This window comes from Canis aureus, chromosome X, assembly GCF_053574225.1.
Source record: "Canis aureus isolate CA01 chromosome X, VMU_Caureus_v.1.0, whole genome shotgun sequence".
In the NCBI taxonomy this organism is placed as follows: domain Eukaryota; kingdom Metazoa; phylum Chordata; class Mammalia; order Carnivora; family Canidae; genus Canis; species Canis aureus.
The window spans coordinates 8,348,067-8,370,602 of record NC_135649.1 but is presented as its reverse complement, the minus strand read 5'-3'; the positions used below and the strand labels follow the sequence as shown (position 1 = coordinate 8,370,602).

At 37.6% G+C, this 22,536-nt stretch overlaps 1 long non-coding RNA gene and 1 pseudogene across 1 annotated transcript; one reads left to right on the top strand and one right to left on the bottom strand.

Moving 5' to 3' along the window:
- Positions 1–15,373: 15,373 nt before the first annotated feature.
- On the top strand, positions 15,374–16,852 carry LOC144308356 (tRNA pseudouridine(38/39) synthase pseudogene; annotated as a pseudogene).
- Positions 16,853–20,049: 3,197 nt separating this feature from the next.
- Positions 20,050–20,943, bottom strand: LOC144309070 (uncharacterized). Its single transcript, XR_013375197.1, has 2 exons — positions 20,672–20,943; positions 20,050–20,482 (listed from the first exon to the last, which is right to left on the bottom strand). It is a non-coding gene; the product is annotated as an uncharacterized LOC144309070 (long non-coding RNA).
- Between the last annotated feature and the right edge of the window lie 1,593 nt (positions 20,944–22,536).

Genomic DNA, 22,536 nt, shown 5'->3' with positions numbered 1-22,536 from the left:
CATGCTGCCCAGCTTATTATCTTTGTTTCAACACTGTCATTAAGAACTAGCATCTTGTTAGATTAACCAGACCCTTTCAAAAAGATTGACTGTCACTCCTTCTATGGTATTCCTCCTTTGATGGGAAGGAAGATAAGATATAGGCAAGAGGGGGGGGAAAAAGATCCCTATACAAAATAAATACCTTAGCTTTTTTCTCATTTCCATTTTTCTCTGAGATGTATTTACAGTTTGTATTTCTGGAAAGCCTTTTTCATTACATGATGCATAAACATGAAGGATGTGTAGTGATATCCACGCTGTTTGTGGTTGGTTTGCTCTTTATGCTTATACTTTCTTGCCCTTGGCAAGAAATAAAAAGTGATTTTGCAGTTTTCTTCACTGCCTTTTTACGAGTATAAAAAAGTACTTGCTCTTAATATTTTTCATAGATCTTCTAGTAAGGCAGTTGTCAAATAAAACCTTTCCTCCCTGGGTTGTTGATTTTTATGGTCACAACCAGAAGGTAGGTAATTTCAGTCATTTGACAGCATATTAGGATTAAAGCAAAAAGGATCTTTGCATGTGTGCCAATGTGCATTGTATGCCAAATAAAGCAGAAAGGGCACAAGCCTTGATCAATTCCTGGTGTTTTCTTGCACACCAAAGCTTCTCTTGGAGCTGCTTAAGGAGTTAAAAAAAAATCTAGACACAGAGGCTGTCATCTGCTATTGCCCACAGTACAGGCAGCCCAAAGCAAATGCCAAGAGTTTTATTGGGTTCTTTTTCTCGATTTGTTATTGCATCTGGTCTCATTCATTGCACTAGATGTCAGTTGATGCAGACAGATAGAGGGAAGTGATTGAAACATAGATTCCAAATGGCAAAGTGGGAGGCTATCTGAAAGTATTTTATGTGTTTGTATTTGTTTCCTGAAGTTTAACGAACACAAAAGACAGCAAGGATTGACATAAAGCATGTTCCAACATGGGCTGCCAAGGGAGTGCTTATTGGTCTGTTGTATTAGTACCAAGTAGCAGGAACACCAGAGTAACAATACCCATCTTCCCAGCAAGCTGAATATAATTATCAGAGCACCTTCTGATGCTATATGTTTCCTTTGCACTATCTTGAATTCTATCTGGGTCCTCATTTTTTGTTTATGCGATTAGAATTCACCGTCACTCGCTGTTCTTCAAACTGCAATTCAGTGGTTACCACCCACCTCAGACAAGAGGATGCCCAATAGGATCCAATAGAAGGATGATGAGTAGACTCTCTAGCATAAAGAGCCAAGTCATGAGCATCAGTCATGCGCTAGATGATGTAATTGTCCATGTGTACTGGTGGGGGGATTACAAGTGATGTAGAAAAACTGAAGCCCTGGGGAAGATAGAAATAAAGATCCTTTAGCTGCATGGATGAGGTGGATGTCAGTGGTTACATTCTTAGTGATTCCAAGTATTGTGTTCTGGATTCCACGTGAAAATTCCCCAGGGATATTGGGCATGTGTTTCCAATGTTTAACGCAAATTTTACTCGGATACTTCTGTGGTAAGAGGGACTGTATTGGTTATATTTTCTATAATCCTGGAAAACCTGGAGAGTAAAGAACAGGCTAACCACAATCCTGTTCTTGAGGGATATTATAAAGTGCACTGAATGACCCAAACAAACCAAAGTATAAACAGCAGAACAATAGCCATCATGTCTTCATAGCTCAGTGGGAGAAAGATTGAAACTTCTATTATGTTGTGTATTAATACTAAGTATAAGGCTATAGGCTCAACTCCCACATATTATCAACTATTTAGATTCACACAGAGTAAGAAAGATCTGTCTCTATTAAGGATTAAATCTCCAACTTATGTCAGAAATATGTCCTAGGGGGTTGGATGATATTATTGGATGGCCTAGTGGAAAATCTATCTCCATTGTTGAAAACTACCTGCAGTGAATCTGGGAACAAATCTGATTAGCAAGTGGAGGGTTTAGCCATTCCACGTCAGCAATATCACAGGAACCATCACAGAGAGATAGTGGCAAATGGTCAGAAAGTACGAAGCTTCTGAGGGAAGCTTCTCCCCACCCTCCCCAAATAGTGATGGATGTGTAACCATGGTAATCATTTTACAATGTAGAAGTATATGAAATCACATGTACACCTTAAACCTATATAATTTCTGTTGATTATACCTCAATAAAGGTAGAAAATAATGTTCAGCTCATATTGAATGATTATCCATCTTCCTTTTCCATTCATCTATTGTTGGGCACTTTGGTTGCTTGCATATCTTGGTTATTGTAAATAATGCTGCAATAAACATAGGGGACAGCCTCTCCAACAAATGGCGCTGGAAAAACTGAACAGCTACATGCAAAAGAATGAAACTGGCCCACTTTCTAACGCCATACACAAAAATGAACTCAAAATGGATTAAGGACCTGAATGTAAGACCTTGAAACCATAAAAAAAATCCTAGAAGAGAGCACAGGCAGTAATTTCTCTGACATTGGTCATAGCAATATTTTTCTAGATACGTCTCCTAAGGCAAGGGAAACAAAAGCAAAAATAAACTATTGGGACAACAACAAAATAAGAAGCTTTTGCACAGCAAAGAAAACCGTCAACAAAACAAAAAGGCAACCTACTGAATGGGAGAAGATATTTGCAAATGATATAGCTGATAAAAAGTTAATATCCAAAGTATATAAAGAACTTCTAGAACTCAAGACCAAAATAATCAATTTAAAAAATGGGCAGAGGACCTAAATAGACATTTTTCCAAAGAACACCTACAGATAGCCCACAGACACATGAAAAGGTGCTCAACATTACTAATCATCTGGGAAATGCAAATCAAAGCCACAATGAGCTATTACCTCACACCTGTCAGAATGGCTAAAATCAAAAAGACAAATAAGTGTTGATTAGGAGGTGGAGAAAAAGGACTCCTGGTATACTGTTGGTGGGGATGTAAACAGGTGCAGCCACTGTGGAAAACAGTACAGAGATTTCTAAAAAAAAAAATTAAAGATAGAAATATCATATGATCCAATAATTTCATTACTGGGTATTTAACCAAATAAAATGGAAACACTAATCTGAAAAAAATGCACTCCTTTATTTATTATAGCATTGTTTATGTTAACCAAGATTTGGGTTAAACTTTTATTGATCATCTATTTCCTCAGAAGAGTGAGCCATCAGAACACAGATGGCCAAACTGGGGACCAGTAAGAGCCAGGCCTCAGGGTCTCTTCTCTGTGCTTCAATTCAGGCAGTTTTTGATATTGGGGCTCTATGTATTATTATTTTAAAAACAAAATTGAGCTATTAGTAATTGGTTAAAATTCGTAATGCCTCTCATCTCCAGAAACCCAGCAAGGTGGTGGTGGGGGTTGGCGGCTGGAGGCTGAGTGTAGTAGCATTTGCATTCATCCCTGACTAGAGTTTTAGGGAATAGCTTTAGGTCAAGCTTTATGAATGGTCAGGCTACGTCATTTTGGGTGTGAAGAAGAAAGGCTCGAAAGAACAAAGACCTAGGCAGTCGCAGAGATTGTGTTTCTTACTACCAAATATCTATAAAAGGCACATGGCTTGACAATTAGAAGATACTCAAGAAATTTTTGTTGAAGGACAGAATTACAATGCCTGGTTTTTCTCATTTAGTAATGGCTATTTATAATAAGGGAAAGGTGGCATTATCATGTTATAGATAAGGATGTAAGGCTGAAAGTTTTTAAAAAGTTACACATTCTATGGCTCCATTCACCTGCTTAAAAAGTGGCAATGCTGTCTGCTTTATGTTAAAGCCCATTAGGCAGCACTGTCTCCTTATCAAGCAAACATTTAAAAGAATATACACGGGGCACCCATCACAGAGTTAGGTATTAGAGACACTGCAGAGATAAGTAAGACGTGGTCCTCAGCCTCTGAGGCAGAAAAGTAGAGGGTTCTACAAAAATAAACACCAAACATTTTTTAAAGATCTAAAGATATCAAAAAATCCCAATAGATGACAGCACGAATATTTAATCCATATGAAAGAGGATCAGAATTTTTTGATGAGAGCTTGCAAAGTTGACAATAGAAGAATCTAAAGAGTCTAATAGCCCACATGGACATGGGAAGTGTGGGAGGCAAAATTTTGGCCCCCATGACCACCTCCATCTATTTTCTTCCATGGATATATATTATATTGCTTATCAAAATGGACTTTGCAGATATAATTAAGGTTCTTATTAGTGACTTTAAAACAGGTGATTATCCTGGATCATCTGGCTAGGCCCAGAATAATCATATGAGCTTAATTTTTGATCTCCATTTTGTTGACTGCATCCTCTTTTTTCTTTCTTTGATTACATTAGCTGTATTGCTGAGTCATGCATAGATATATTCATCTTTCTAAACAAATCATCTTTTGTTAATTCTCTTATTTTCTATCACATTTATTTGTCCTTAATTATATTTTACTTCTTCCTATTCTTTTCAGACTTATTTTTTCTTTTTTATTTTATTTTATTTATTTATTCATGAGAGACACATTGAGAGAGAGAGGGGCAGAGACACAGGCAGAGGGAGAAGGAGGCTCCATGCAGGGAGCCCGATGCAAGACTCGATCCCTGGACTCCGGGATCATGCCCTGGACTGAAAGGCAGGCGCTAAACCGCTGAGGCACCCAGGGATCCCCAGACTTATTTTTTCAAGCTTAGCTGAGTAATTGTTTTATCTTTCTACGTGTTCTAATAAGCATATTCAAATCTATAAATACATGCATGTTTGTGCTTTAGATACATTCCACAATTTTGATAGACACCACTTCCATTGTTCTGAAGCTCAAAGGATCTCATTATTTACATTAGAATTTATTTAACATTTGGCTTATTTTATGTTTTTTCCCTAAAGACATATAAAGATTTTTATCATTCCTAATTTTAAAATTTTTGTTGTTTTAGTTTTTGCCATATAGAACTACATCATTTTATGTTCAGGGATGCTGTAGGACATGATTTTAGACAGGGCAGGGCAGGGATGGCTCTTTTCTGTTCCACAACTTTTGGGACCAGAGACTGGAAGAATTTAATGACTGGGGCTGCAATCAGCTGAAGGTTTTTTTTTCCCCATATGGCCAGCACCTAAGCTACAATGTACTGAAGGCTGGGCTTAGCTGGGACAGACTATGGTAACTACATGTGGACTCCCCATTTGGTTTAGGTTTTTCACAACATGACAGCTGGGTTCTGAGAGGGAGCATCCAGAGAACAAGTATTCTAAGAGACCTAGATGAAATCTGCTTGACTTTATGATCTAGTCTCAGAAGGCACATAGAGGGACATCCATGGTACCCTAATGGTTTAAGCTATCCAACCTACCTCAGACTCAAATGGCGAGGAAATGGAGCTCACCTCTTGAATGAAGAAGTCTCTAATAATCTGTGATTATATTTAAAAACTGCCTTAATTGCACCATGTTCAAAGAACATGTTTCCTTGTTATGTTAAATTCTATCATTTAGATTTGTATTTTTAAGAACATTGGTCTTGTACCCTCCTGACTCACACAGGTACACACACTCCTATCCGTTGGAGGTTTAAATATATCTTTTAAAAGCAGGATATTGTTGGGGTTTTTAATATGAAAGACTCTCTTTTGATTGCCCCCACATTATTATAATTGGTACAGATCCATATGCCCAGATTTGAATACTCATTTAGTTGTGCTTTTATTTATTTACTTCATTGTTTTTTCCACATGTATTCTATTTTCTAAAGGCTCTGAGTGCTCTGAGACTTGTGCAGGGACAGTGGGTAGACATCTAGATTTGTAAGTGCAATTAGGAGGTACTTTCCAGTTCCATGCTTCACTTAGCCTACTTTGATCACACTTCTGCCTTGGGCTCTCCAGCACAATGTGGAAGAAATTAATGGGTACAAATAGAATCATCTCCTCTAGCTTCTCCCCCTGCCTTAGGTCCTTCACCTGTTCCAGTTTCAATTAGTCATTTCCCCCCATGCTGGGACCCAAACACTTTTTATATCTCTGGAAGGATTTTTCAAGTATGGAGTGTAAGAATGGGTTCTGTTAAGATCTTAACTCTTCTTTGTTGTTTCCTCTTTGTTTGGGGAGGGAGCCCATGCTAATTTGACATCTTGTCTCAAAATCCTCAGTTTCATCAAAGTAAATCCATCTGATTTTTAAAGAGCAATTATAAATGCAATGGTTTATTTTGTACTTGCTTTTTAGCTTAGAAAATGTAGTCAGTATAAATGAGGGCAAATCTCTCTTGTGCACAGCACTTCATGGATTTTATAGCATCATATTCATTACCTCTCAGTGCTCAGAACACTATGAGATAGTTATAAATGAGTAAACTGAGAAGTTAAGTGACTTGTCTATAAATGCAGCTAATAAGAAATATAAATGGAGATCAAATTCAGATCTTCTGACTTCCCAAATTTCTTTCTACTATACCATCTCAATGCTAAGTTTACAACATTTCTCAAAGTCAAAAAAAAAAAGAGCTAAAGCGCTCTCGTTGAGTGAAGACATTTTAAAAATGAGAGTTTTAAAATATTTAAGAATAGCTATAGTGAATGAGAGAAGAGCCACTTAAAATGATGTATTGACTAGGTTTAGAAAACCACTGACAAAATAAACATCTGGTATGCATGTTTATTTTTTAAATTTAGATTTTTTTGATGACTTTTATCTTGATACAATTTCAAACTTATGGAAACATGTAAATATAGTACTAGGAATTCCTTTGTTTACCAGATTCATCAATATTTTATCACATTTTCTCTCCCTCTTTATTCTCTCTATACAATCTATATAAATGTATCTGTATAATACTTCTCCTGCTCCCTCAACCATTTAAGAGTTAAATCACACATATTATGAGTCTTTACCATAAATACCTTAGAAGGTATATCCTAGAACAATAAACCACAGTAAAATTACCAAAACCAGGTTTAACACTTATACAATACTCTTCTCTAATTTAGGGATCTGAAAACTATAGCCCGCAGGTCAAATATGGACCACTGTTGCTTGTTGTGAATTAAGTTTTACTGGACCACAACCACATTTTGTCTGTTTTTGAGCTACGACAATACAGCTCCGTAGTTGTGGTACAGACTATATGACCCACAAGTATAAAAATATCTATTTTATCCTTTACAGAAAAAGTTTTCTGATCCTTCTTTTATTCAAAGTTCATATTCAAATTTGACTGTGTCCAAATGGGAACCTTCATGGTTGTATTTCCTCATTCAGAATCCACCTGAGATAACTCATTGCATTTAGTTGTCATGTTTCTTTAATCTCCTTCAATCTGCAACACTTCCTCATACTTTCTTTGTATTTAATGACATTGAAAGTTTTGAAAAGTAAAGGCCACTTATTTTATAGAATGTCTTTTGATATGGGTTTATCTGATATTTCCTTATGATAGATTGAGGTTATGCATTTGTTGCAGAAATAACACAAAAAAGATGCAGTGTTCTTCTTGACACATCCTTTCCTTAGGTGTGTGATGTCAGGTTCTCCCTTTGTTGGTGATGCTCATTTTAATCACTTAATTAAGTTGGTGTTTACTAAGTTCTTCAATGTGAAGTTACCGTTTTGCCTGTGATATTAACACAATTTTTTGGAAGATAAGTAAGACTATGTAAATACCCTGTTGTAAATAAATGATCACCATGATGGTTTAAAAAAGTATTTTTTCTGAAGTATTGTATGCATATTTTATTATCTTGGCAGGATGTTGAAGGCTAGGCCTATGTACACAAAGTACAGAGGAAATGCTTAAGGCCAGTGCTCACTAGAAGCCAGGATTCACACAGAATGCTGAGCCTTATCTTCAGTGTCCTTTTTGAGTGTGAATAATGGATGTTGTACTGAAAACAGGGAAGCTTGTTTGGCTGACAGGATATTTATGGTGTAAAGTACTACAGAAGTACTCAGAATAAGTTCTGAATAATATTCCCTGAGAAAACACAGTATAGCAATTCAAATGCAATACTATAAGACGAATAGGAAACTTCCATCAATTCAAAATGTTTTAATATGAGGCGTGGCTGTGTACGTGCCAGAAAGAAACAGGCCACACATAGAGGTTTGGGTGACAGTGATTTTCAGCAGCTGTCCATGGCCAAATAGATCACTTATCATGTGGGGCTTTGAGAAGCAAGTCCATTGGTCTGAGCTGAGACATAGTCTCCATGCCCTTGGTTAGGGGCAATCACTTAGACTGCCACTTTCAAAATTACGTTTTCAAAGTAGTAGCTGACATACCAAATGATTGGACTCAAGATAGTCAAAATGAAGGTCACACCATGGTCCTCAAAGTCAGATTTTGTTCAGGAAGTAATTAGAAGAAGGATGATTAGGGAAGCAAGAAACAGAACATTTTCTTCCAGTGTTATTGACTTACCATTGATTGATGTTTTAGCTCTGTCCACTTTCTAATATTAAAAAAGAGGATAAGTTGAAGGACTAATTTTGAGTATACTCACTTTCAATTTTTGCTCAATATTGGCTTGGAATAAAACAAATAGTGAAACGATCACAGTAAAGGTAAGAAGAGTAGCAGATATTTTTCTAGATGGTACCAGAGGGATTTCTTGATACAGAACAAAGGAAGTAGTAGGAAATAAATCTCACAACACATTTTAATGGCTGCAGTGTCAGTCTCCAATTCTCCCCATTCAGATGATTAGATAAAACATCACAAATAGTCTTGTAAATACTGGTTTTTAGACAATACCATGTGCAGTTTTAAGATCTTTATAACATGTGGAGAAGGTATAAGTTTTGATAATAGTGATGGTAGAACAAATTAATCTCAGCTGTAGTATCCTAAAAAGGTGCCTGAATAGTCACATTCTCCTTATCGTGTACAAATACAAGCTCCATAAGAGAATAAGGGTTTAATGAGAGGAACAAATCAGTGTTGAACCTCACCATATCTTGGCACATGCGTGTAAAGATAAGTGTTAATGTTTGCTGAGTTGTTATGAGTGTTCAACTGAATTGCATGTGAATTGATTACAAATTGGTATATTCCATTGTAGTTTCTTTCCCACTTGCAGAAGAAAAATGTTTTAGATGCCATTGGTCCCAAAACTCTTTATTTAGCTTCTTTGGAAAATGGTTAGTTTTTGAAGGGTATCTATGCAAATATGGATCATGAGTTTAATAATTATCCAAGATGGAGATTTGATAGGAAGTTAATTTGGACATTTTGCCATTTGAAATTATTTTAAGACTGAAAAGATCTTCCTACCTCCAATCACTGACAGGTTGCTTGTGGAAATCCAGTTACATATTCCCTTAAAATATCTATGAGAGTCCAGAAAACAGGAATTTTTCTAGAAGCTGGGTAAAGCCACCTAAATGTGGTATATGTATTGGAGGTATTCAGCAAAGGTTTCAGGGTTCATAGTCTGAAGTGAGAAGTGAAGAGAAATGAAAAATTTAAAACTAGTTAAACAATTCACTATTTAAGTTTAAGATTTCCACAAAATAGTTACTTATGATCTTTAGTTCCATGAAATAGTTACTTATGATACTTTAAAATAAAGTCCTTAAAATAGTTTCCAAATAACTGATGTTAATAGTTTGAGGACTCAAAAGTATTGCTATTTATCTTGACTTGTACCAGAATGACATAATTAGGCACCAAGACCCCATCAGAATTTTCCATGAGACAAATGCAAACACAGGAAATGCTATAGATTAGTTTTAAAATTATGATGGTTTGGAAAACAGGATCTACAGACAAATTGCCTGCCTTGCAATCCTGGCTCTGCCATTACTACTTGCATAGTTTTAGGTAAATATATAAAAAAAAGTAACACCTCTATAGAATTTCCTACTCAGGTTATTGGGAGGATTAAACAAATGTATGTAAAATATTTGTAAAAATGGAACAAAGTAAGCACTTAAAAAGTATTAGTATTATTATTAAATGCAGACAAACTATACATATGAGAAAATCCATAGTTCAAAGAAGTTTCATCACTAAAGAATGAATGAAAACAAATGAACTGAAGATACAATTCAAAAAGTTAAAAACACAAACAAAAGGAACCATGAGAAATGAATTATTAAATTTAGCAACATGAATTACTTCATTGAAAATAGAAATTAAAATTAATCCAAACATTGACACATTGAAAAGAATAAAAATAGACAACTTGGTAAAATCTAATTATAAATCAGAGAAAACACAAGATAAGCTGTCAGAAATTTGAAAGGAAATAAAATTATTTTTAATAATGGTGAATTTTTTATCAATCATCACAGTCTTGTGATTTGCCTCTGGAAAAAGTAGGTGGTTCTTCTGGAGATTAAAACCAAGTCATGTAGTTGAAACATGGTTTCCTTGTATTTCTCTGAGGGAATGACAACGTAAGCAGCTGGCTGGTGCTCGGAGAGTGGCGAATAAGATGGCAGGTAGGTAAGAGGGTAGGGAACAAAAGTCAGGTGCTAGGCAGTTGTTGTAGTCCTTAGGAATGTGACTATTTGGGATAGAAACTTGGACTTGGCAAGCTTGGTAAGTTTTTGCTTTCTGATTTATTCTCATGTACTTCCTCTGTGTCCTCTCTTAATTCTGAATAAATATTACTTTTCAAAATGCTAGCCTGGTTTGGCTAGATTAAAGGAACGAATGGAATAAGGTTAGGATAGAAACATAGAAGGGCACTATCACACTTCTGAAAATGGGTATGATGGCAGTTTTTTTTTAAGATTTCATTTTTAAGTACTCTCTATACCCAACATGGGGCTTGAGCCCATAGCCTCAAGATAGTCACGTGCTCCACCAACTGAGTCAGCCAAGTGCCCATGGATATGATGGCAGTTTTAAAGAATTCTAAAGGTTTGGGTAAAATTCAAAGGGGTGTGAAAGACCCTTTTCCTTTTAATTAGGCAATTATTTGGTAATCATTTTTGTAGTTTCCAATACTCAAAAGAGTGCTTGCCACATGGTAAGTGCTGAATATATGTTTGCTAAATGATTGAGGCCATTTTTATATAGGCAGATCAGGTGATTCTTCAGTCTTACCCTGTTAATGGTCCTGCAGTGGGGAACTTTATGGTAGAAATGAGAGAAGGAGGTTTTCATGTTTCTGTTGCTTTTTAGCAAGGTTGCTTTTCTCAGTCCATTAAGTATGCCCGCTCCCAGCATGCACTGGTCTTTTTGCCTTCAGTGATTTTTTTTCTGAGTACATGTGTGTGAACAGAATCATCAGTAATTGAATAGAACTTTATTTACCAAATACAATCTGTAAGAGAAAACTGGCTGTAGCAACCAGTGACCAGCACCATCCTCCCAGGATGTTCTAGGCAGCAATGACTATAGCACTAATAACTCGGTTACTAGTGTATCCACCAGCATCCACAGCAGCAATTTCAAACCAAGTGTGACATATAAGGACTTTGCAGAGTGTACTGGTATTTCCACTAATAGCACACAATTACATTCCCATTCAGGCCTGTAACCTTGCCTACTCCCAAGATTACGAGGCATTATTTCCTGCCAAAAATAAAATTGTGTATTTGTAGGTGATACAATTGTGTGGGAAGCATCTACTGCTGGGAAATGAGGTAGAGTCGGTCTCCCACTGAAGACACATAACAAGATAGTTTACCTATCATGGGGAATGGGGCTAGAAGTGCTGAAGAACCCGTTCCCAAAGACCGGCCTCATGGGCCTACCTAAAGCTGATGTTGGACTAGAATATAGAACCCTTTTTCCATACTGTTAACTTATCAGTGAATAACAAGCAAGAGCATTCACCACTAGGTAACTGGCAAACTCATGGAGAGAGAGATTCCCTGTATGGAGTAGATGTATAGGGACAACCAAAAGCTGAGATAGAGCATAGTCATTGAGGAAAAACTCCTCAGTCACCCCAAGTGCTCAATCTCAGCCCAACATAATGTATAGGGAACGTTGTGCACTGTTGGTGGCAATGTGAATTGGTACAGCCTCTCTGGGAAACAGTGTGAAGGTTCCTCAAAAAATTAAAAAGATAACTACCATATATGATCTAGCAGTTCCACACCTGGGTGTTTATCTAAAACAATGAAAACACTAATTTGAAAAGATATATGCACCCCTACGTGCATTGCAGCATTATTTACAATAGCCAAGATATGGAAGCAACCCAAGGTCTATTGGTAGATGAATGGATAAGAAGATGTGATGTATATACACTGTGGAACATTACTCAGTTATAAAAAGGATGAGATCCTGCCATTTGCAACAACATAAATGGACTTAGGGGGTATAATGCTAAATAAGAAAAAGACAAATGCCATATGATTTCACTCATGTGGAATTTAAGAAACAAAACAAAGAAAAAGACATCACTCTTAATTATAAAGAATACGGGGCAGCCCGGGTGGCTCAGTGGTTTAGGGCCACCTTTGGCCCAGGCCTGATCCTGGAGACCCGGGATCAAGTTCCACATCAGGCTTTTTGCATGGGGCCTGCTTCTCCCTCTGCCTGTGTCTCTGTGTCTCTCTGTGTGTGTTTCTCATGAATAAATAATAAATAAATAAAATCTTTAAAAAAAATTACAAAGAATACACTAGTAGTTGCCAGAGGGGAGTTGGGTGAAGTAGATGAGGGGATTAAGAGTATACTTATCTTGATGAGCACTGAACAATGTATGGAAATGTTCAATGACTATATTGTACACTTGGAATTAATATAACACTGTATGTTAACTATACTGGAATTAAAATTTTTTAAAATTAGAAATAGAATTATCGTGTGACCAAGAAATTCTGGATATATACACAAAAGAATTATAAGCAGGGTTTAAGACATATTTGTATGCCTATGTTTATAGCAGTATTATTCACAATAGGCAAATGGTGGGAGTAACCGAAGTGTCCATTGATGGATAAATGGATAAACAAAATGTGGTGTGTACATATAATGGGTGTCATTCAATCTCTTAAATGGGAGGAAACTCTGACACATGCTGCAGCATTGTGAAATTTGAGGGCATTATACTAAATAAACCGGTCAGAAAAAGATACTGTATGATTCAATTTATATGAGTTACCTAGATTTGTTAAATTCATGGAGACAAAGTAGAATGGTGTTTGTCAGGAACTGTGTGTGTGTGTGGGGGGGGGGGGGCATTGAAGAGTTGTTCAATGGGTATAGAGTTGCAGTTTTGCAACAGAGAAAGTTTTGAGATTGCTGACATAAATGTGCTTAATACCGAAATGTGTGCTTAGAAGTGGTTAAGATGGAAAATTTCATGTCAAGTATATTTTACGACAAAAATAAAAAGCAGGAATGACTATATTAATATCAGATAAAATAGACACAGCAAAGAAAATTACTAAAGGCAGAGAGACATTACACGATTATAACAGTATCAAAGATATAACCACTCTGTGTATCAACCAAACAATAGAACTTCCAAATAAGGCAAAAATTGAGAGTTGAAAGGAGATATAGACCAAGCACATTTACCATTGGACTTCACACACCCAACCCTTGGTAACTGATAGAACTACTAGACAAAATCAGCAAGAATAGAATAACTGAACAAAACAATGGCCAACAGAATCTTATTTATGTAAACAGAACATTCCACTCAACAACAGCACAATACACACTTGTCTCATTTGCCTAGAAAACATATACAAGACAGACTATATACTGGGCCATAAAACAAGCCCCAACAAATGTAAAAGCTATATCCTACAGAGTGTATTCTCTGAGCATAGTGTAAGCAAACTAGAAATCTGTAATTCTGGAAGACAATAGGAAAATGTCTCAATAAGAAACTAAGCGGCACACTTCTAAAAATTCCATGGGTCAAAGAAGATCCAAGGAAAATTTTAAAAATTGAACCAAATGAAATTGAAAACAGGACAAATAAAAATATACGGAATGTAGCTAAAGTAGCACTGAAAGGGAAATTTATAGTATTAAATGCTTACATTAGAAACAAGGAAAGGTCTCAAATTAGAGACCTAAGTTTTTAGCTGAAGAATATAGGAAAAGAGAAAAACCCAAAGAAAGCAGAAGGAAGTTAATAATAAAGAGCAGAAATCAATGAAATTAAAAGAAAAAATGCAGTAAAGAAAATCAATGGGGAAAACTATTTCTTAAAACCATTAATAAAATTGATAAACCTCTAGCAAGATTGGCAAAGATAAAATTAGAGAAGGACCAATATCACTACAAATCCTACAGTTATTAAATGGATAATAAGGGAATGCTATTAATAACTGAATGCTCATAAATTTGCAAACTTAGGAGAAATAAATCAATTCTTTGAAAAACCACAAATTAACACAATCCCCCAACAAAGTTATACAGGCAATATAATTAATCTTATAACTTATAAAGAGATTGAATTTTTTAAAAAAGTTTTTATTTATTTATTCATGAGAGAGACAGAGGCAGACACACAGGCAGAGGGAGAAGCAGGCTCCATGCAGGGAGCCCAAAGCGGGCCTGGATTCCGGGTCTCCAGGACACGTCCTGGGCTGAAGGTGGCACTAGACCGCTGAGCCACCTGGGCTGCCCAAGAGATTGAATTTTAGTTTAAGAAAGTCCTGAATAAAAAATTTCCAGGTTCATGTGGTTTCGCTGGAAAATTCTACCAAACATTTAAAGAGCCAATTTATAATCTCTGCCCCAAAACCCAAGAGGATGGGACATTTTATATCTCATTTTATGAAGCCAGTATTACCTGATAACAAAACCACAGAGTACAAGAATAAAGTGGAAAGAATTACTGTACTTGGTATTAAGGCTTATTGTGTAGCCACTTTAATGAAGACAGTATAGTGTTTGCTGAGAAATGGACACGTAGATCAATGCAACACAATAAAGAACCCAGAAATAGACCCAAACCAATATGCCCAACTATTTTTGATAAAGGTGCAAAAGCACTTCAATGGAGGAAGAATAGCCTTTTTATTAAATGGTCTTGGAGCAATTAGACATCCATAGTAAAACTACTGAATCTTGGCCTAAATTACACATTTTATATAAAAACAAATTTAAAATGGATCGCAGGTTGAAATGTAAAACTGTAACAATTTAGAGGAGATATTCAACACTGAAGCCCAGGTGAAAAGTTCTTAGACCTGACACCAAAAGCATGATCCATAAAAATGGACCTCATCAAAATTAACTTTTGCTCTCTGATCCTATAAGGATGATGAAAAGCAAGCTGCAGACTGGGAGAAAATGTAAATCAGATATCTGATGAAGGACCTGTGTCTAGAATATATAAAGAGCTCTTGTCATTCAACAGAATAAAAGAAATCAAAAATAGGAGCTACAGGCATGGCTCTGATTAACAGGTAGGATGGACCTGTATGATTCCTTTATTCCTGGGGTTGTCCTATCATTGTTGAAAATGACATAGTGAGAAACTAAACTGAAGAACTCCTAAAAAAAAGGACAAGAACTGGAGAAGAAGGTGCAGTAACTTAAATAGGAGCAGAGAACCACCAACAGCAAGAACTCAAATGTTAAAGAAAATTCCTTAGGAGCTGGAAAAGTAAGTGTGCATTTGATTTCAGCGCTAATGTCCGAAGCCATGTAGCCCTAAAGATAGCCTATCTGGGCTAGCAATACTAGGGCTTTGCCAGTTAGGAAAACAGACGATGCCAACGAGAAACCAACCGTTTGAGGCTCTAAGAAAGACTTGACCATGAGAAAGCAGACAGACATTCAACTCTCACAGATGTGGGTCAATGGACAGGGGTGTTTAAGTGCCTTTGGACAATTGATTTCTCTAGAACATTGTTCCCGCTTTCCAAGGGGCAATGATTCAGAGGATTTTAATTTAAAAGAAGTCCACAATACTGCTAAAAAAAAAAAAAGCCATCATAGCTGCATTTTCCATCAGATGTTCCTTCCAGACATCCATATACTGGCCTGGGCTTCTGTAGAACCCAGCTTCAGTACTAGGTTCAGCTGTCTTAAGAAAACTTACTGCTCTTTTTTTTCCCTTTATGCTGATTTAGATATTATAACCATTAATTATGTGGTTCAGAGGTATGTTAGCATTTATGATTTCAGAAATTTGTGTAAAATGGATCTAGCCAATGGAATGATTACTTTTCAGTGGATTTTCCACTCAAGTACAGCTAATAGGCCAGAGCCTGGATAAGGGGAGATAGAATTAAACTGCAAGAACCTTTCAAGTTATTTCAAGGCACAATTATTGACCAGAGATTCCTTTATCATTAGGCCTGTCGTATGATGGTTATCTTCTTTCTGATTGGCCAAGAAATGGAGAGAAGCCACAGATTATTGATGAGCTGCTGAGCATAGATGAAAAATCCCCAGGGATCTCAATACAATATGGATGTAGAATATTCTCTAGTCTTCTATGACTTTAAGTTTGCAACTATCAAGTGGATCTGTGACTGGGAGGGTCAGTAGTTCAATGTCACCCACCTTTAACAATACAGGCTAAAGGCGCTGTTAAAATTCACATGTTATATTGTATTCTGCAAGGAATGGACTCTGTCGCAGTACCCAAAAGGACCTTTGCAGGACCAAAGATGGATGGAGTGAGTGATGAAATGGAGAAATATTAAGCCTTCTGTCATAAAGTAGACCTGTGCCTTTTTAGTAGGAATGAAAGTGCACATATAACAAGTCCTCTAATAGATCATCATAAATGTCAATGATAGGGATCCCAATCTAGCATTTTATAATTAAGGGATGCATTGAACACCCACATTTATTTCATTGAGAAAAAACAAAAACCAAAAGGAACTGTAATAATATACTTGAGAAAGAAAATACTATCTTGGAGAAACTGACAAACAGCTCTGTGTTGATACAGAAATTAAAAGCATTATTTAACCATAGGTAAAATATCTATCTTGCCAGGATCTGAGAGGCAACAACCAGCTAATGGTAGGTGGGTAGAATGGAAATCTTTTTTTAAAAATATTTATTTATTTATTCATGAGAGACCTAGAGAGGCAGAGACACAGGCAGAGGGAGAAGCAGGCTCTATGCAGGGAGGCTGACGTGGAACTTGATCCCGGGTCTCCAGGATCCTGCCCCGAGCTGAAGGCGGTGCTAAACCACTGAGCCACCGGGGCTCCCCCCACTTTTTTGTGTATTTTTTTTATTGGAGTTCGAATTGCCAACATACAGTGTAACGCCCAGTGCTCATCCCTGTCAAGTGCCTCCCTCAGTGCCCATCACCCAATCACCCCATCACCCAGTCACACCCCCCCCCTTTCCACTACCCCTTGTTCGTTTCCCAGAGTTAGGAGTCTCTCATGTTCTATCACCGTCTCTGATATTTCCCACTCATTTTATCTCCATTCCTCTTTAATCCTTTTCACTATTTTTTATATTCCCCATATGAGTGAAACCATATGATTGTCCTTCTCCGACTGACTTACTTCACTCAGCATAATACCCTCCAGTTCCATCCACGTTGAAGCAAATGGTAGGTATTCGTCCTTTCTAATGGCTGAGGAATATTCCATTGTACATATAGACTACATCTTCTTTATCCAAAGAATGGAAATCTGAACAAAATATTTACTCTAAGAAGTCCTGGAAATTCAAATGATCAGCTCCTAAGGAAAAAAAAACTCATGAAGTCCTATTAAGGAAGTTATTGTTGCTTAAATAAGAAAGAGTTTAAGCATTTTGTTATCACTGTCTAGAAAAGGTTGAAGTAGCAAAAGCAAAAAGCAATTGTAAAATGGAGATATATTTATGTACACCTGGAAACCATGCCTTATGTTCAAATTCATTAAAACTTGATCATGCAAGTGTCAGAAATAAAATGGGCTACAGGCATGAATAGAAATTTCAATGAAGAAGATATACAGATGGCAAATGAACACATTAAAAGATGTTCAACATCAACCATCAGTGAAATGCAAATGAAAACTTCAATGAGGTATCACTATACAGGCATCAGAATGACTGAAAAAAATTATTTAATGATAACACCAAATGGTGGTGAGAATGCAGAGAAACTATTATCTGAAGATTGCTGGTGGGAATAGAAAATGGTACAGCTACTCTGAGGGGGAAAAAAAAAGTATGGTAGTTTCTTACAAAATTAAACTTGCCATTGCCATGTGACCCAGCTGTTGTTCTTGGACATCTATCCCTGAAAAATGAAACCTTCCACTTTAAGTTCACAGAAAAACCCAACCAGAAATGATTGTATCAGCTTTATTTGTAGTAGTCCAGAAATCAAAACCAAAATGTCCTGCAATAAATGAGTGGTTTAACAAACTGGTACATTCACACCATGCAATATTACTCAGCAATAAAGAAAAAAAAAAAACATTGATAAAACAACTTGAATGGATGTCAGGGGATTTATGCTGAATGTAAAAGCCAATCACAAAAAGTTATAATACTTTATAACTTTTAAAAGTTATATGCTGAATGATTCTATTTACACAACATTCTTGTAATGACACAAAATAATGGAGATGAGGAGCAAATTACTGGCTTCCAGGGGTGAGGGACGGAGGTGGTTGTAGTTGTAAATGAAAAACAAGAGAAATCCTTATGATGGAACTTTTCTATATCTTGACATATAGTGGAAGTCACAGGGAACTACACAGGTGTAAAATTGCTTAGAACTAAACATACATACAAACTAGTGCGTGTATAACTGGTGAAGTCAGAATAAGGCAAATATCATAGCAATCTGACACTCCTGATTTTGATATAATACTGTAGACATGCAAGACGTTACCATTGGGAGGAACAAGGTTAAGGGTATAAGGCATCTTTCTATTTCTTAGAACTGCATGTAGATTGATAACCCCAAAATTTAAGAAAAAAAATGAAACTAAGGCAACTTTGGAGCAACCTTTAGGGCATCTTTCTATTTCTTAGAACTGCATGTAGATTAATAATCTCAAATTTAAGACAAAAAAATGAAACTAAGGGAACTTTGGAGCATCCTTTAAAGGCTACTAAATTCTCAACAAAACAATCATAACCTAGAAATGTAATACTGATGTACACAAGAACGTTGGTGGTTATCACAATAATTATACGGAGTGAAAGCAGCTGGATAAAAATGAATATGGTTTACATTTTGGAGCATTTTGTACTAATGGAGTTGGTACAATCCATGGAGCTAGCAAGCAAATCAGTAGTTCTCTGAGGAGGAGGGGACAGGCAGGGACAGGAAGGAACCACTACCAAGGGGCAGGAGGCAACGGGGTGATGGATATGTTCTCTCTTAGATTTGTGATGGTTTAACAATGTATATATGTGAGCAAACTCCTCAAGCTGTCACTTTAAGCCTGTTTAATTATTATATATCAATTATACTTCAGTAAAATCATTTATACTGATGGTCTCTTCATGAAAAAACAACTCTAAAAGAACAAAGATAAAAGTCTCCCCTCCAAATATGGTGTTTTAGAATTCTCCGTAGACAGTGCTCCCCTTTATTGCCTCAACTGAAGGCAGACTGCTCCCACTACCCTGCCCTTGGAAGGCCACTGCCCCATCCTGAGTTTTTTAAGAAAGTGGGCTAATCAGTGTTGGGTTTGTGGTGTCCAACACCACAAATGATGGTGATCATTTTCATCTTTAGGGGGCTTTTAGTAACTTTTATTAGGGTGAGATCTTTGACCCTCCTGAGGACTTTTAGTTAACATTACAGGGTAAAATGTAACAAACACCATTGTGAGGTAGGTGGCCTGGAGGTTAAGGCCTTGTTCATCTTTGGGAATGGTACTGCCACCCACACACCACACCCCACCTAGGCTCTGGCAATGTGTACTGTGACGTCATCCCCCGCCTCCAGTCCCCCACTTCCCAAAGGCAGAAACACCCAGCCCTTTCTCATCTTGCCCATTAGGTCAAATGTTGAGGAGGAAATTTGTGTTCAGTGCTCAGTCCTGAGCTAGTCTTTATCCCCACGATCTGGTTAATTGTGATTCTGCATGTCTGACCCCCAACCCTAAACTACCCCATGTTTCTTCCTTTTGGCAGTATTGCCTCTTCCCTTACCTCCCTGATCCCACCATAAGAGAACTCATAGAAACACACACAAGTTTCTGCAACAGGCTGACTTTATTTCAGGTACCATCAGTACCCTGTTGCTGTAAAATGCAATGTCTACACAACTGGCCATTTCTCAGCCACCAGACCCCCAGAGACTTAGCAGATATTACTGAAGTCTCTGGCCTCAGTCTGGAGTTACTGGCTGCCCAGGTCATCACTTGAGGTGGTGGACTTCTCCACATTCTCTTGGTATTGGTATTGGTATTGGTCCTGGTCCTGGTCCTGGTCCTGGTCCTGGTCCTGGTCTTGCTCTCGCTCTTGCTCATTTTGATTCAGCATCTCATTTAGTCTGTGATAGTGACCGAATAGTGTTATTATTCTAGTTTTCTTAGCATTTCTCACAGAGTTGGCAGATTTTTCTGGAATTCTTTTGCTCAAACTCCTGTGAAGGGGTCTTTTTGCCTTCAGTGTTGGCTTCAGGACCTGGAACAACAACAGAGTGAGGCCAAAAGGGCATTGGCTTGGGGAAGAAGATGGGATATTGATACAAAAGGGGGCATCATGAGAAGGGGGCAGGGCTGAAGGAGGAGTTTGTGCCTGGTGGGCAAAGGGTAAGATTCTTGGGGGAGGGAGAATCAGTGAAAAAGAGTAGCTTGGGTAGGGTCATCTTACCTTGCCACCACCTCTGGTCCTGGGCTCAAAGGGAGTCTTCATCTTTCTCCTCTCACTGAAACTCATAGTTAGTTGCTCCCTAACTGGATTGGGCTGTGGTAGTTTCCTGGTTACCTTAGCCATATTGAAGGTTTCCAGGGGTCTACCCCAGGCCTCCTACCTACTACATATGCCTCTTCTGAGGACAATGAGGGACGATACCCTTCAGCTTTGATTGGTCAGCTGGGTTCTCTCCCCCAGCCAATGGCGGCTAAGGTGGGGCTTAGACATCACAAAGCACTACTTATGACGCTACTCTGTGTTGGGGAGGTTGCTGGAGAGGCCAAAAGGTGACTCAGACATTTCAAAGTACCATTCCTGACACCTCTAGATGGGAGGGGAAATGATGAGGAGACAAAAATGGTTTGGCTAAAGAAAGGGGACTTTAACATCCCCCAGTTTTCCAAGCTAAACTGCCACTGTTCCTCATATCCCCATGTTCAATTTTGGTATTACACATGGTAGAGAAAGAACCTTTTTTGTAAGCTGTTCTCTAAGGCCACCCCTACTCAGTGGTTTATTTTGCTGTGTCCCACCCTTAGTTATTAGCTAGTGTTTGGGACATTTTACCTAAAATCCCTCCAAAAGCAATACGGCTGAATTTAAGTATCAGTGGAAATATGACTTGTCTTACAAACTAACAAATAGCTCCCATGAATAAGCTTTCTACCTATAGCATTTGGCATTAAAGGCTGCTGATTTGATTAGATAATTTTCTGCTGGCTCTGTGACTTACAGGCAGGGATTAGAATTAACTGCCCACCCGTGAAGATTGCTTTTATCTTTTATTCTGTTTTTGGATTCTGACCATGTTATTGTCCTTGAGTTTTTGCAAAGTTCGTCCTTTTTTATCTGTTTCTCGTCTTCCTAGATTTCAGCACTCATTTCCTTCCCACCATAAGGCATCTACTCTGATGTGTTTGAATTATGTCCTTGCATATGCTTGTACTCTTGTGAAATATGTGGCCTTGTTAAATATGTGGTCTCTGAATGCACAGTATTGTGCTGATCTTGTTTCTTATTTATGCACTCAACACTGTGCTTTTTTTTTAAAGATTTTATTTATTCATTCATGAGAGAGAGGGAGAGACAGAGACACAGGCAGAGGGAGAAGCAGGCTCCATGGAGGGAGTCCGACCCCGGGTCTCTAGGATCACACCCTGGGCTGAAGGCGACGCTAAACCTCTGAGCCACCCGGGCTGCCCAACACTGTGCTTTTAAGTTCAACATATGCCTATATGTATCTTAATTCATTGCTTCTAATGCTGCACTATAGTTTATTAGCCTTCGTGCACCAAGTTTTACCTATTATTTCCCCTTTTGAGAAACACCTGTGTTGGCTTTCAACCCCAACCCCACTGCTACAAACAATGCTGTGATGAACATCCTCAATCACATTCCATTATGGACTTCTGCATATGTTTCTCTGGGATATACACTCAAGGATAAAATTCCTAGGTCCTAGATACACGTGATCTTTAGTCCATCTGGGCTACTATAACAGAATACTATAGACTGGGTGACTTAAGCAACAAACATTTATTTCTCACATTTCTGGAGGCTGGAAGTTCAAGATTTAGATACCAGCATGGTTGGGTTCTTGATGAAGACTCTCTTCCTATATCCTTACATGGCCTTCCTTGATGTGTGAGAGAGAGCTATCTCCTGTCTCTTATTTAAAGTAGGGCATTAATTATCACACTAGGCCCCATTCTCATGACCCATTCTAACCCTAATAACCTCCCAAAAGGCCTACCTCCAAAGACTATCACATTGGGGATTAGAGCTTCAATATATGAATGTTAGAGGGACACAAACATCTAGTA